The sequence below is a fragment of the Ursus americanus genome, chromosome 31, assembly GCF_024610735.1.
Source record: "Ursus americanus isolate L20-20 chromosome 31, mUrsAme1.1.p, whole genome shotgun sequence".
In the NCBI taxonomy this organism is placed as follows: domain Eukaryota; kingdom Metazoa; phylum Chordata; class Mammalia; order Carnivora; family Ursidae; genus Ursus; species Ursus americanus.
Genome location: NC_142157.1, coordinates 28,727,036 through 28,741,468, shown reverse-complemented (window position 1 = coordinate 28,741,468; position 14,433 = coordinate 28,727,036).

The window sequence follows — 14,433 nt, the reverse complement described above, 5'->3', positions numbered from 1 at the left end:
TTGTTGAGGAGATTCAAAAATATATGTTAAATCCTTTTGAAAACCATAAAATCTTATGCAAATGTTAGATTGTATATATTTTGGAAGAAAAGTTCTTCACTGCTGTGTTATTATTAATCTAAAAGGACTCTACTGAGGACAGGAGTGAAGTTTCAGCAGCTATAAATGATGAATTAACCTGCTGAGTCCAAATTATGTTGCAGGTCAAAGGCATTCTACAGTAGCACAGTTTTTATGAATATAATACTTGGGAATAGCAATTAGCTGTCATAAAAATTTACTCAATGGGAATGAAATTCATCTATAAAAGAGCTGGTAATTCTCCTCTGACTGTATTTTGTTGTGATCTGCAAGTAACTGTACATGATAAAATCTTCATAGTTTTCTTCCTCTTTTTTCCAAATACTTAGATATACTTCATTTGAAGTCCCCAAGTATTTAGTAATTAGAAAGCAATTACTAGAATTTGAGAAGGGGACTCAATACACAGGTAAGGGAAAGAAAAGATAACAGAAACTACTGAATTCAGGAAATAACGTTTGCCAGCAATTCTCCCATAGTAAATTGTTCCTTTATATAGTCATTTCTCATTTCTGAGTTACTCTGCCCTTGATTGCTCCTAAAATTTTTCATCGATGGTACTCACCACCATATACTTTTCTTCTACATTTAGAGCACTAAAACCAAATGCAATGTGCCTTATTTAAAATGTAATATACTGGGGCACCTGGGTGGCACAGCGGTTGAGCGTCTGCCTTCGGCTCAGGGCGTGATCCCAGCGTTATGGGATCAAGCCCCACATCAGGCTCCTCCGCTGGGAGCCTGCGTCTTCCTCTCCCACTCCCCCTGCTTGTGTTCCCTCTCTCACTGGCTGTCTCTATCTCTGTCGAAAAAATAAATAAAATCTTTAAAAAATAAATAAAATAAAATGTAATATACTAATATGCAAGCTAATAATCATTTTATTTAGGTAAGTCATATGGAATCACAAAATTTATATTTGGGAATAAAGTAGCACTACTGCTTTTGAGAAAGGAAAAGTAAGTTAGCCAAAAAAAAAAAGGAAAAAAAAAAAGCAAATAAGAGTGGAGACATGAGCCTTACAAAGAAGAGGTAAAAAGTGAAAAAAGACACAAAGAGCAAAGGCATTTAAACATAAATTTTCATAATGTTTATAAAAACATTAAGTTCCAGATCTACAGGTGTTTATTTTGTTTTGCATTGTTTTTAACCCTTGATGTATTTCCTTCTCTCGTCTTGAAGAAGTTTGGAAATAATCCATCTTTGTCTTGTGAAGTGAATGAATTTGAATGAATGGAAGAATCCAACACTGTTTTCAAATTTGATCTCAGCAGTGCGACTCTGCTGCAGCTGCATTTCCTGGTTATAATTAATTCTTGTTGGAAAACTTCATTACCAGGAGTTGGAAGGCTAATGTAGAGGGCTTGGCTTCCTGAGGCCAACTTTAGTTTGGAGCAGGCACAGCTGCGGAATTCCAGGAAGTATGGAAGCTGTTCAGGAAATGATGGAGTGAGCGTATGTAACACCGGGGAGAACAGTTTTGCAGTTCGACACGGGGTGTGCAGTCTCCAATCTGAGTTATAAACAAAATGAGAGGAAAAAGCGTATCTTTCTTCTGGTGCATTGACATGTTGGCTATTTATTAAATGTCCTGCTCACATGTTTGCCTGGTCACGAGAACTGTAGTCGATTGTTGTTGATGTTGATATCTTGGGGATGCCTCATCCATTTTTCTCCTCATTCTAGCTGTATTTTTCTTTAATCAAAGAAACATCTTATGATAAGATGTTAATTCGCTATACACATGTGCTTTGCTTTCATGAACAGTGTGTTCTCAGGGTCAGCATCTCAAAATACCTAATCCCCAATATTGATTTTGTCTAATCAGAAGCCAATATAATCCACAAAATGATTAAAGAAACAGAGTTAGAATACTCATGGACAATTGGGACACTTGTTATTTTTATTTCAAATATACTTTCCCCTGTTAAGGACTTGGAATTGGAAAGATGGTTGTTGTATGTGTGTGTCACCTGCTTCAGGTAGAAAAACCAAAAGAACTTCCTTTGTAAACAATTTTCAAAGTCACTGTTGAAAACTCATCTGTTAATTCAAAACTAAAGTACTTTCTAGTGCAGGGAAAGGGACAACTGGAAATGTCAATAAAATAGGAAGTAGAAAACAGACTAATAGGGATAGTCAATAAAAGTATGAAAAATGTCCTATCTCATTGATAAAACATGGGAATGTAAATTAGAGATGACACATACCCTACAGATGAAGAAAATAATAAAAATAATGATTGTGTGATATGTACGTAAGTATATAGGAGAAAAGCAATGATTAAAGAATTTTAGTGGGAATTGAACTGGATAAAACCACTTTGAAAAATGTTTACCATTATCAAGTTCAGCTGAAAACGCAAATGGTATGATGCAAGATTTCCACTCATACATATGTAACACAGGGCAATGTATTCACTTATCACTAGGACATATACAGTTAACATAGCCTTATCCACATGTGGCTCACCAGAATCCACCTGAGTCTCCCTCACTACATCTAGATAAATTCATGTTACACCACTGAACATTATAGGAAATAAAAATGCAAAATCATAGCTAATTGCAAAACCACAACTGAATGTTTAAAACAAATTTGAAACAAAATTTACAAAATAAAACACGCCATTATGATTCCACTAACATAAAGTTCAAAAATAAGGCCAAGCTGAACTATATTATTTAGAGAAGCCTGCATGGTTGTTAAAATAGGAATAAAAAGAAGGAGATAAATAACACATGTCAGAAAAGTGATTTCCTCAGCAGAGGTAGAGGAAGTTACAATGGGTAAAAATGCACTAAAGTTATTTCTACATTATATATTTTTTTCTATGTGGTAATTACAAAGATGTTTTCCTCACATCTATTTATCAATTTGTGCTTGTGGTTGTTATGCACATAAACATTTGTGCACTATTTCAGTGTAAAAAAAGAAACTTAAAAATCTCCCTGAGAATCAGTCAATTCTCAATATTTAATTCTCTGAGAATACTGGCAAATATTTGTTTCTGGATTCTACAGTTGAGAGAACATAAGCTACAAAACCAAAGTTCCCAAGCAAACCTGAAATGCTGAACAAACATATTTATCAGAGACATGTTTATTATCATTCCTTTAATTATACCAGGATGGGAACTGAGAAAAACAGACAGGGGCAGAGATGAAAAGTAGGAAATTCAAGGTGGGTTTAAGTGATTTCTGCGTTGTTGTTTACATAAAATTGGGGGAGAGGGAGACCAGGTGTTTTGTAAACAAAACAAAACTATTGGTTTACAGAGTCTGAAAAACCCAAAATACACTGCATAATGCACAAGATATACTGATGATACATAATGAATAACTTGCTCTGAAAAATTAATCCTTTCATGCTACATTGTTCTTTTTCTTGCAGTATTTCCTCTCAGTCTCAAAAGAATGAAACCACAATGAAGTATAATTTTATAAATAAGTGATCACCCAAAGGTAAGCAATACAGAACTAAAATTATTTTAATTTTCTTTCTTTTAGTTTCTAAAGTTTTACCAGATACATATTCCAAACTCTGCAAGGCTCTCTTTCAAAATGGTAATTTCCATTCATCACCAATTTTTTTATATTTATTATTTATTATTACAGCAGTAATGGGGTATCACATATTTTACCTACATTCATTTTTGTCTCCAAGAACTTTGATGTTATGACAAAGTTGAGAATCTGAAATTTTGTAAAGAGTGTTTGACTTTTGTGGAAGAATCATAAATATTCTCGAGAGCTCAGGGAAATTATTTCATCTTTGAATGAAAGACAATTGAAACTACCACACTGGGCTTATGAAAGAATAAAAGGAATAAGTATGTCTATTATAGAGTTAAATTTCTCTACTAGTGTTAGGTAAAATGTTCTGAAATGCCTCCTCAACAAGCATATGTAGATCACCAAGAACAAAGAAATCCACACATTACCCATGTTTTTAGCATTACTAGGAGACAGAATATTTCAACGTTCAAATCACTGTAGATAAATAGTTTATACTTTATTGAGTGGTTGCCATGTTATTTGTTGCCTGGATATTCTAAAATTTTTATCTTTATTTTGAATTGTATATAATTCATTTGTTGAATTGTATTATATAAAATAGTAGTGTAATAAGTATTATGAAGGGTCATTTTTCCCACTTTATTTCCTACGATTATGACGACGTTGGCCATACCAGAATGGTGGCACCTGCTTCTCATGCTCCTTAGTATACCTTTCTTTCTAGTGTCTCTTCTCATTTCTCTACTACATCTTTGCCCCTCTCTTCATTTGCAGCCTTTCTGAAGCAGTTTGTTTTAGTTTGTTTCTTATAAATCACATATAGGGTGTTGTTTTGTGAAACAATCTGATTTTTTTTTCCCTTTAATGGGCCAGTTAAACCCAATCACACTTACACATATGTCTGATATTTTTTAGCCTTACTTTATCATTCAATAATTACTGCCCATTAAATTGTTTTTGTTTTACTATACTTACTTGGTTAGTATTCTTCTCTGTTTATATAATTTATTTTGACTTTAGGAAGGCTTTTATTTTATTCCAGTGGATGCCTTTATAACAATACTTCTTTACAGTGGTGATTTCCATCATGCCCTTAATTCCCTTTTAAATCAAGTCTTTCCCTTTTTAACATAACTATTGAAATAGTATCTTTTTTGTTTGTTTAAGCAGGAAAAAAAACTTTATTTCTATCAAATTTAAAAAAGTATGAATCAATCTTCAAGCAAGATAATCAAAATGGTCAATAACACAATCACCAGGAGAGCATTTACAGATCAGACTACAGGATTAAACACTTTGATTTAAGCACATCTTTCGATAGTATTGCTTTAATTATCTTTCCAAATGCAGAGCATACCCACAAAGAAGAAAAAAAAATAACTTTACCTTTTATACATTTAACCTAGACTGTGCTTCCTTAGTCTAAGACAACAACAGCAAAACTGCATAATATTATCTTCTAATTAGTAGGTTACTTGTGGTAATTGATGGTAATGGTATAGCTGTAGCAAATCTGAAACTATTTAGTGATTATTGTAGAAGTGAAGAAATAAGGAAATATATTTATTTCCGTGGATATCAGGAAAGTTCTCACACAGGAGAAGAGATGCATGTATGGGATGGGTCAGTGTATAAAGAATACTTTGGGGTAGCAGGATACATTGGAGCTACAGTTATCTCTATGAATTCATGAAAAATAACATACTAATGTATGTATCTGTGAATGTTGATATAATGTATAATATAAATATATAGCATAAATTTCTATCTGACGTAAACAATGACACTAGTAGCTATAAAAAAATCATGATAGGGTTTTGATTTTTAAAACTATTTTCCACACCAAAAGGAACCAGGGATCCCTGCAGAGATCAGACTCTAGTGCTGATGCACAGATATCACATGGTAAGCCTGGAACATGAAATTTTGCCAGAACGTCAGGAAATGCTTAAAAAAATAAGAGAGACATGTTGGAAAAATACAGGGAGAACCAGAAAGGGATACATACCACTGGGTAACTGGAGGACAAATGAACATCAGTATTTTAATGACTTGTGGCATATTTTAGAATTTATTTTTAATATTCATATAGTAAAATTCACTCTATAGCTATAGGGATTGGTGGATTTCCAGGGCTATAAATGGGTTGTTGCTATCTATGCAAGCCCAGTTACTCAAGTGCAATTGCTGGGGAGTGGCTTGTGCTCACAAGTGTTTATTAGAATGAGACCATTCCTGACTGGCCAACATGCAGGATTTAGTCTATCACTGCTTGGGTGAATTGCAAAAGCATGTTTGCAGAGGCAAGTGGCTGCTCGGTTGAACTTATTTAAAATCAATTCTCGTGGCTACTTGTTACTGTGGTATTGGTTTTACTGAAGTCCAGACTATCTATATAGAATATATATGGGCTTCTACATAATTTAGAGAAATGAGGCAGATCTACATGTGCATGTATTACGTATTACTAGTACATGTGATGTGGAATTCTCTGCATTTTATGCTGGTAAGAAAACAATATGAACTGATATGTAGAGCTTGAGTCTGTCTGTCTAGAAAACAAATATCTATACATAGGTAACACACACAATTTATTATGAACCACTCTTCATGGACTGTCTTGACAATTAAAAAGGAAAAAAAATAACAAAATGTCTAAATAATGCATATGTTTATAATAAAATTTCACACGAAACAAAAATGGAAACAACAGACAATATAAAGTCCTTCAAAATCTTATCTACAAAAACAATTTGGTTAGCATGTTTTCCCTTCCTCTTTGTCCATAAGCATCTTAGTCGTACATTAAACTCAAAGTCGTCACAAAGTTATATATATTGAGAGTGAAAGGATTTCAACCCAATTGCCAGTATACTCTAATATTCCTTGACAATGCCTAATTTTTAACTGTATGCTAGAGAGAAAAACAAATGTTAAGAAAGACCAACATCCACTGATTACTTATAATGCTTTTGATAGCCTTGTCTCTTCTTCCTATTCTTTAGATCCAAGAAACAGAAATAAAATTAAAAGAAAAGGTGAAAAATCTAAGTTTTATTGGTATTTTCACAGTTGGTTTCACTCTGGGCTTTAGCAAAGGAAGGCGATCCTTATTGTGCAATAGGTACTCTCATACCCTAAATAGGAAGTTAAATTAGCAGCAGGATTGCTTCAGCTTGCAGAGCTTCATCAAAGCCGTCAAGAAATCAACTGGATATAGTCTACTACAGGAGTAAATGATGGACAAAATTTTGAATTTTGATCCCAGCTCTGGAATTTTCAGTCCATGGCTATAGTCCTGCATTTCTCAATTGTCTTGTTGAATTACTCTTCTTACCCTTCTTCATATTCTGGGCATTTCTATGGATGATTATTAGCTAGAACTACAGAAAAGTTTCCCCTGGATACTTCTTCAGGTTTAAAATTCATTTTAACTTCAGCATAATTTTAGCTAGCACCCTCTTTATTCATCATAAATGCTTTAAAAATCTATAATCTTTTCTATATTTTTATTAAACAAAAAATTGTCATTTTTAAAGACTATTTGAGAGAGAGACAGAGGCAGCACAAGATGGGGGAGGGACGGAGAGAGGGGAAGCATGGGGCTCATTGTGGGGCCTATTGAAGGACTTGAGCCCAGGACCCCAAGATCCCAGGACCCCGATATCACAACCTGAGCCGAGGTCAGAACACTAAACCGAATGAGCCACTTAGGTACCCCACAAAATTGCCATTTTAAGTGCCACAAATATTTATACACTATTGTAAAAAATATTTTCTCAATCCTACTGAACCATAACCAGTTTACTACAACTGGCATTCATAAGTGATTGAGGGGTGGGGCTGGAAGGTATGGATTTTACTCCAAAGCTACTCTATACAACATTACTGAACAAAGGTTGGAATCGTTAAAATGAAAAGGGACTTTGTGAGCACAAAGAGGTTTATTCAATCTACATACTGTTATAGAATCTGCTTTTTTAAAAAGAAAAGCAATGCAACAGGCAACGCATACATTACTTATACCCCTTCATCTTTGACTGCTGCATGGGTGTTCACAGCTATATGGCATGGGACCTAGACATCTAGTAATATCACCACAGCCATCACCGAGAAAATTGGGAGGTATTTAAATGAGGGACATCTCAACTTCATAGCTGTAAATTCACAATATTTTCTACTAGAAATATTTCTCCTCTTTGGTCAAATAATAATTTTGACTATTGCATTTACATGTGAGTGTAGATGAGAATCAGGAATCACTGTCTTCATGAGGAGCTGACAAGGGGGTGAGTACGGGAGGTGTAAGCTCTGGTGGCACTGTCCTGCCAGGCCATGCATATGATCAGATGGCTATTAATCTATTTTAATTTGGCTAGTAATCAAATTCCTACTAAATATTCAAACCAATAAGATATTTTTGTCTTTCACTCTTCTCAATACAAGTTTCCATATTTCCCTTTCATACTTTATTTTATATAATCTTTATATTGCGTATATATATAAGGTTTATAGTATGTAGTCTTTATCACTTGAACTGAGAAAACATGCAACTGCTACTAGACTTTAAAATTAAACCACAGAATTTCACTTCTGTCATAGCCATTATCAGTTCATACAATCATTTATGATTTGGGCCAGGCTGTGATAGGAACTGGGGAATTTTACTTTTTTTAATTGGTATTGTATTTCATATAATATTATTCTTGAGAATTTAAAACCAATTCTTGGGAATTTAACAACTTAAGGTACCCTGCATAATTTTATGTTTATTTCTTGGGGATAATATACTATTTTTTCATGTTTTTTAAGGATCTATTTGTAAAACAAAGCACAAGAATTTCATTTGGTTTTTCATACAAAGCTAAGAACTGGGCTCAGCAGCAAGCCTTTTCCATTGTTACTTGAAAACCCTTAAAATATTGAAATGTCTACAAAAGCAATAAAATGATCACAGGATTATATGGTGATATTTAATTTTTGTACAAGTTAAATATCACTGATAATTAACTGTTAGAAGTTTATTTTGAAGTGACCTTTTCCTGGAATACCAGACCTTTACAACATAATTAAAGGCTTTCTCATTGTAACGGTGCCCTATTGCTGATATGAAAGCTCTTTGAGATAGTGACTCTGCTTTATATATTATTATACATATATAATAATATGTAAGCCATTTATTTTTATTTATTTATTTTTTTAAAGATTTTATTTATTTATTTGACAGAGATAGAGACAGCCAACGAGAGAGGGAACACAAGCAGGGGGAGTGAGAGAGGAAGAAGCAGGCTCATAGCGGAGGAGCCCTATGTGGGGCTCGATCCCATAACGCCGGGATCATGCCCTGGGCCGAAGGCGGATGCTTAACCACTGTGCCACCTAGGCGCTCCTATTTTTGTTATCTTATTATGAAATAGTTTTCCCAAGAGTTTAGGTAGTGATTTCCCCCCTGCCCCTTGGACAGTTTGATAGGATAGTGGGGGAAAATGAGTACTAGAAAAATAATTTTAGCAGTAAATCTGAGTACTTAAAAAAAATAAGAATCTCACTTATTCTTATACAGGCCAAGTAATCATTAACCATAACAGTATTGATAACACAACAATATTTATCTCTATTGCAATAGGTGGACCTCTGTGAGGAAGCAGTGATGTTGTCTCCTCTATAATATGCCTTCCTCACACCAGGCTTCCTCATTCCCCTTAGCCTTTCCCACATATCCCTATTGCCAGAAATTTCTTCATTATGAATACACTAGTTTTGGATTCGTTGCAAGGGCTAAAATATGAAAATTACCACAGAACCTACAGAGCATAGTATCACGATGGGAATTGGTCAAGGCTTTGATAGGAGGAGAAATCAGGAAGAAGCAGGTGGATGCTTAGAATATGAGCTGCCTGGAAATGAGGCACAGAAGTGGGGGACAAGGGACAAGGAGCCCTATATCTTTTTCACGATTTTGGATGATTTCTATAAATGTCTTAATTATAGTTTTCCCTAAAAGATATTATCAAAATTAGAAAAAATAAGAATGGAAGGGGATTTACTTCCCTCAGCATTACCATTGCTCATTGACTCTAAGACAAACATTTTTTTTCATTATAAATTCCTGAAATTGGGATACATTTTACATTTTATTATAACTCATCCCCAATAGCCTCTCACATTTGATATATATGCTAAAAATTATACGCATGATTCATTTTACAGCATTGGGTTCATATAATGTAATTGTTAAAATTGCAATGACGCCAACCCAAGAGGACCTGCCAATACTACACTTGAGCTTGACACTTAAAGTGGAAAATAGAAGACTTTAATACATATCACAGAACAGGAGATAAAAAGATATAAGTCCTAAAATAATTTTCTGAAACATTCCAGAGTGTGAAGTTGTAATATGTGTTTAATTAAAATTAGGAGGAGAATACTGAGGATGAGATTTGTTCAGTATTTAAGGAGAAAAATGTCTGCGAACTTTCCAGAACTGATGGGGGACCCTCAAAAGGTCGAGTGAATCCAAAATAGTATAAGTGTAAAAAAAAAAAAAAAATCGCCAAGACAAGGTATATGCGGACTGTTTCCCTTCACCTTATTTGGACCAATCTACTGACTCACCGTGAATCACATCTGTGTGTGTGTGTTAGTGGCTAAGAGTGGCTGTGAGAGCATTACCATCCTCTCTGTTACCTTCTGGCATTCACCTGAAACAGGAAGTCATTTATCTCTCCCTTTCATCTACTTCTTATTTATCTTTCATACCACAGTTTCCTCTCTTACTCTACCTGCCCAGCTTTCTCTTGGATACATATATTGTTTCATCAATTTTTGGGAATATGGTGATTATGGCAACTGATTGATTGGAAGATACTTTTATTTTGTTCTTTCTTCTGTGGATGGAAGCCAAACCACTGAAAAGAATGATCAAAATAAAATATAACTCGTTACAATGTGTTCTGAAGAGCAGAGTCACGATAATTAGCTATCTGTATGTCCTGAGAATTCTGGATTAATTGCCAGATTTTTAAACTTTTATTTTTAAATTCCAGCTGTCTCTTTGATCACATCCAGCTATTTCAGCGGATACGGTTCTCATTCAGGTGATATGCTCATAAGCCATCTACTAGTTTACATTAAATAATTTGCTCTCATATGGCACCTCTCTTTAAAGCATTTTATAAATGCTAGTTAATTGCCATGCCCTCTGGAATTGTTCAACATTATCATTTTCATCATACATATTAAGAAACCAACATGTGCTGAGGTTAAAATGTTTCATAAAGACCTCACAGTAGTTGGTACCAGAGGGCAAAACAGAAATGCCCCAAATTTTCCTTTCTCAGCTCACATTTTCAAAACTACTATCTATTTCAGTGATTGGGAAAGCATTATGTTTCTTTTATCAAAGAACCCTCAGAAGTTGGCAATGTGCAAGCTTATTGACTGATATCTTGGCATCCTGTTTGCTACCGGGAACTAACTAGACTACCTAATCAAACAGTTCATTTGAAGAAAATTCTCCTATACAACAACTCACTTGCTCCAAGGCCAGTCACCATGTTATTATACTCCAGCTCCCTCACCTTTGTCACTAGCCTTGCATTTTATTGATTTTTGAGACCAATTGTTATTCACACACACGACTTAGAGTCCTGTACCTGGATATCGGTATGACCTTCTCAGTAACCTGTGTATCTGAACATGGTCTTAGGTCATGGAACAAAGTGCTTCTGTCTGTTAGAGCCATTTATCTAGCATCTCTAGGGGAAAGAAAAAGAATCATAGTTACTCTAAGCTAGGGCTGTGGAACATTCTTTTAAAGAAGAGCAAACACAATAAAAGTGTGTTTAGGGGTTCTCAGAACAATTTTTACCCAGAAATAGTAGAGTGAATATCTCATGTCTTATCCTTCTAACTCTGTCACTGTAAACGTGAAAACCTACTTTGGTACTTTTATTTAACAACCTTTATATGTTTATTTTAGCAAGGAATTTTTAAAGAAACTAGCTCTGTTTACTTTTGCTGTTGGCAATAGTTTCAAAGGCTTTGTTTTGTGAGGCCCACAACCAATTCACACATTTCTATATTCAACATCATCATAAGATTATTTCTAATAAAATCAGAATAAATACTTATTAACACTCAAAGCTGTAATTGCTATGAATCTCACATGCATAGTAATTCTAATCCACCAATGTAAGAAGGTCAGCTAATATAATAAGGAGGGAAGGGAGTAGAAAATTACACTGTGAAAGGCTTAGAACAATAAAGGACACAGCACCAAATTAGAGATGTTACAAATAATTTTACAATGAAAGAATTAAGAATATTGTGATGAGGAAAATGATGCATGGGTATGTTAGAGGACAGCATGCTTTCAGGACAATAAGACTTCCTTCATAAATATGTTAGAGTTTGTGTATGAACTGGCCTTCCAATGATGCCTTATGTATTTCCTGTAACTGAGAGCAACACCCTTTAAAGAACTGATGGCACTTCATAGGAAGAGACTGTGTTGAGAAATGCTCATACCCCTTTGAGAATCCAATTTGTCTCACCATTGTGATGACAATCACAATATTATAACACATTTTCTTCCTTTATTCAATAGAAATCACTGACATGCTGAGCTAGTGGTGGGACTAAACCTGTGGTTCTTTACCTTCACCCACCACTTCTCCATCCCCCCATCAACAAGTACACTTATTGCAGACAACATAACTGCTGAGGTACTGAGTCCTATGGACAGAATAAAAAAAACAAAAAAACAAAAAAAACAAAAAAAACAAAAAACAAACAAACAAACAAACAAAAAAAAACATGATCCTTGCCCTAAAAACATTTGCAGTTTAGCAGTGAGGACAAAATGCATGTAAACATAGCTGGGGTAAGTACATATTAAACTCCAAGATACTGATGAGAAATGATATTAGTTCAGAGAAGGAAAAAACAGCAACAATAACAAGAAATCCTCAATTAGGCTATAGCACTTGAGCTGGCTTTTTACTACTAAGAGTGGATGAGAGAGGAGGAGCGTGTTTTGGAAACATGTTCCAGAGCAGAGAGCAAACATGACATAGGATGGATGGGGAGGATGGACACATCTATTTGATCAGAACCAGAGTGCACAATAAATCCTTTTTCTCATTCCAGTGTCTTCGAACATTCTGTTCCCTCTGGTCTGTGACCTTCCCCACCTGTGTATTCTTATGGATTTGTGAAGACATCTAGTTAATGTCTCTCACTCTGTACTGTCCACTTACTCCTTGGTTTCTAGCCATCATATGAATTCTTTATTACTTAGGGATTGTTAATTTTAATCTCCAACTACCCAAAACCCTGCAGAGTGCCAGCAATATCCCCTTCTCTTGTTCATTTGTCACCACCTTGTCCAACGGTGTGTCCTTCCTCACCTCAGTCATCGCAACAGGTTTCTAAACAGTATCGAGTGTAAAGTAAGTCTCCGAGGGGCGCCCAGGTGGCTCAGTCGTTAAGCGTCTGCCTTCGGCCCAGGGCATAATCCTAGGGTCCTGGGATCGAGCCCCACATAGGGCTCCTCCGCTGGGAGCCTGCTTCTTCCTCTCCCACTCCCCCTGCTTATGTTCCCCTTCTCCCTGGATGCCTCTCTCTCTCTCTCTCTTTCTCTCTGTCAAATAAATAAATAAAATCTTAAAAAGAAAAAAAAAAGTAAATCTCTGAGCTGTGTTTTCCACCTGGCAGACAAAGTGAACCTTACAAATTCAAACGTGCCATGTCTACCACCAAAACCCTCCCACATGCAGGACACAGTCCAAATGCCACAGGATAACATACACAACCTCTTGATATCTGCCCGTGGTGGACCCTTCAACCCCACATATTCTCACATGGTGCCTCCAGACTCAAGTTCCTTCCACTTTCCTCTGCACGCGGGGCATCCCTCCTGCCCAGGAACATTTGGGCTTGCTGTTCTGCAACCTTGCTATTAACATCCCATGCCTAACTCCTGCCTCTTCAAGTGGGTCAGCTGATGAGGTTCTTCTAGGAATTATTTGAGTAAGAAGAAATACGGAGACGATCTATTTGTTTTAGGTTATTGGAGACTGCAAGACAGGTGCTCATGTTATTCAGAGGATATGATACTTTGTGTGTTTTGTTTTTCATAAAGAAATAAGGAGAGGGCATCAGACTCCTGGCTCAGCGGGGAGCCTGCTTCTCCCTCTGGCCACCGCCCCACCACTTGTGCACCTTCTCCCATACTCTCTCCCTCGCAAAAATAAATAAATAAAATCTTTAAAAAAAATAAATAAGGAGATAAGATTGTTTTATACAACAAGGCCTTATAGATCTAGAATACTGTTGATGAGGAAAAAATTAATTACAGTGTAGTGTGGAAGCAGATTAAGGGATCACAAGATTTTCATTTAAGTTATTTATTTTGGATAGGGACATCATTGTTTCTTAATCTGTTATTATTTTTGTCCAACTAGTTAGTGTCGTATTCCACTATCTTATTGATAGAGTCCAATTTATTTCTACTTTTGACTACACTCAGTGGCTCTGTTTACTTATAGCTTCTATTTACCCTGGCTTCTGGTAACCCACAGTATTATTGCCTCAGCTTCCAATAATCCCTGTATGTCTTTGGCTCTGTCCTCTCTCAACTTGTGTTAAACTGAGTCTATACATTACAAAGCAAATCTCTCTAAAATGAGATTTAACTGATAGAAATAGGTACATTTTCCCTTCTGCATGGAGCTCTCATTCCAGATCTGTATATAAGAAAATTTTCGGTTGGCTTCTTTTGGGTCGGGAATTTGATTATTCTGGTGTCCTATTCTAACTTGGTCCAGTG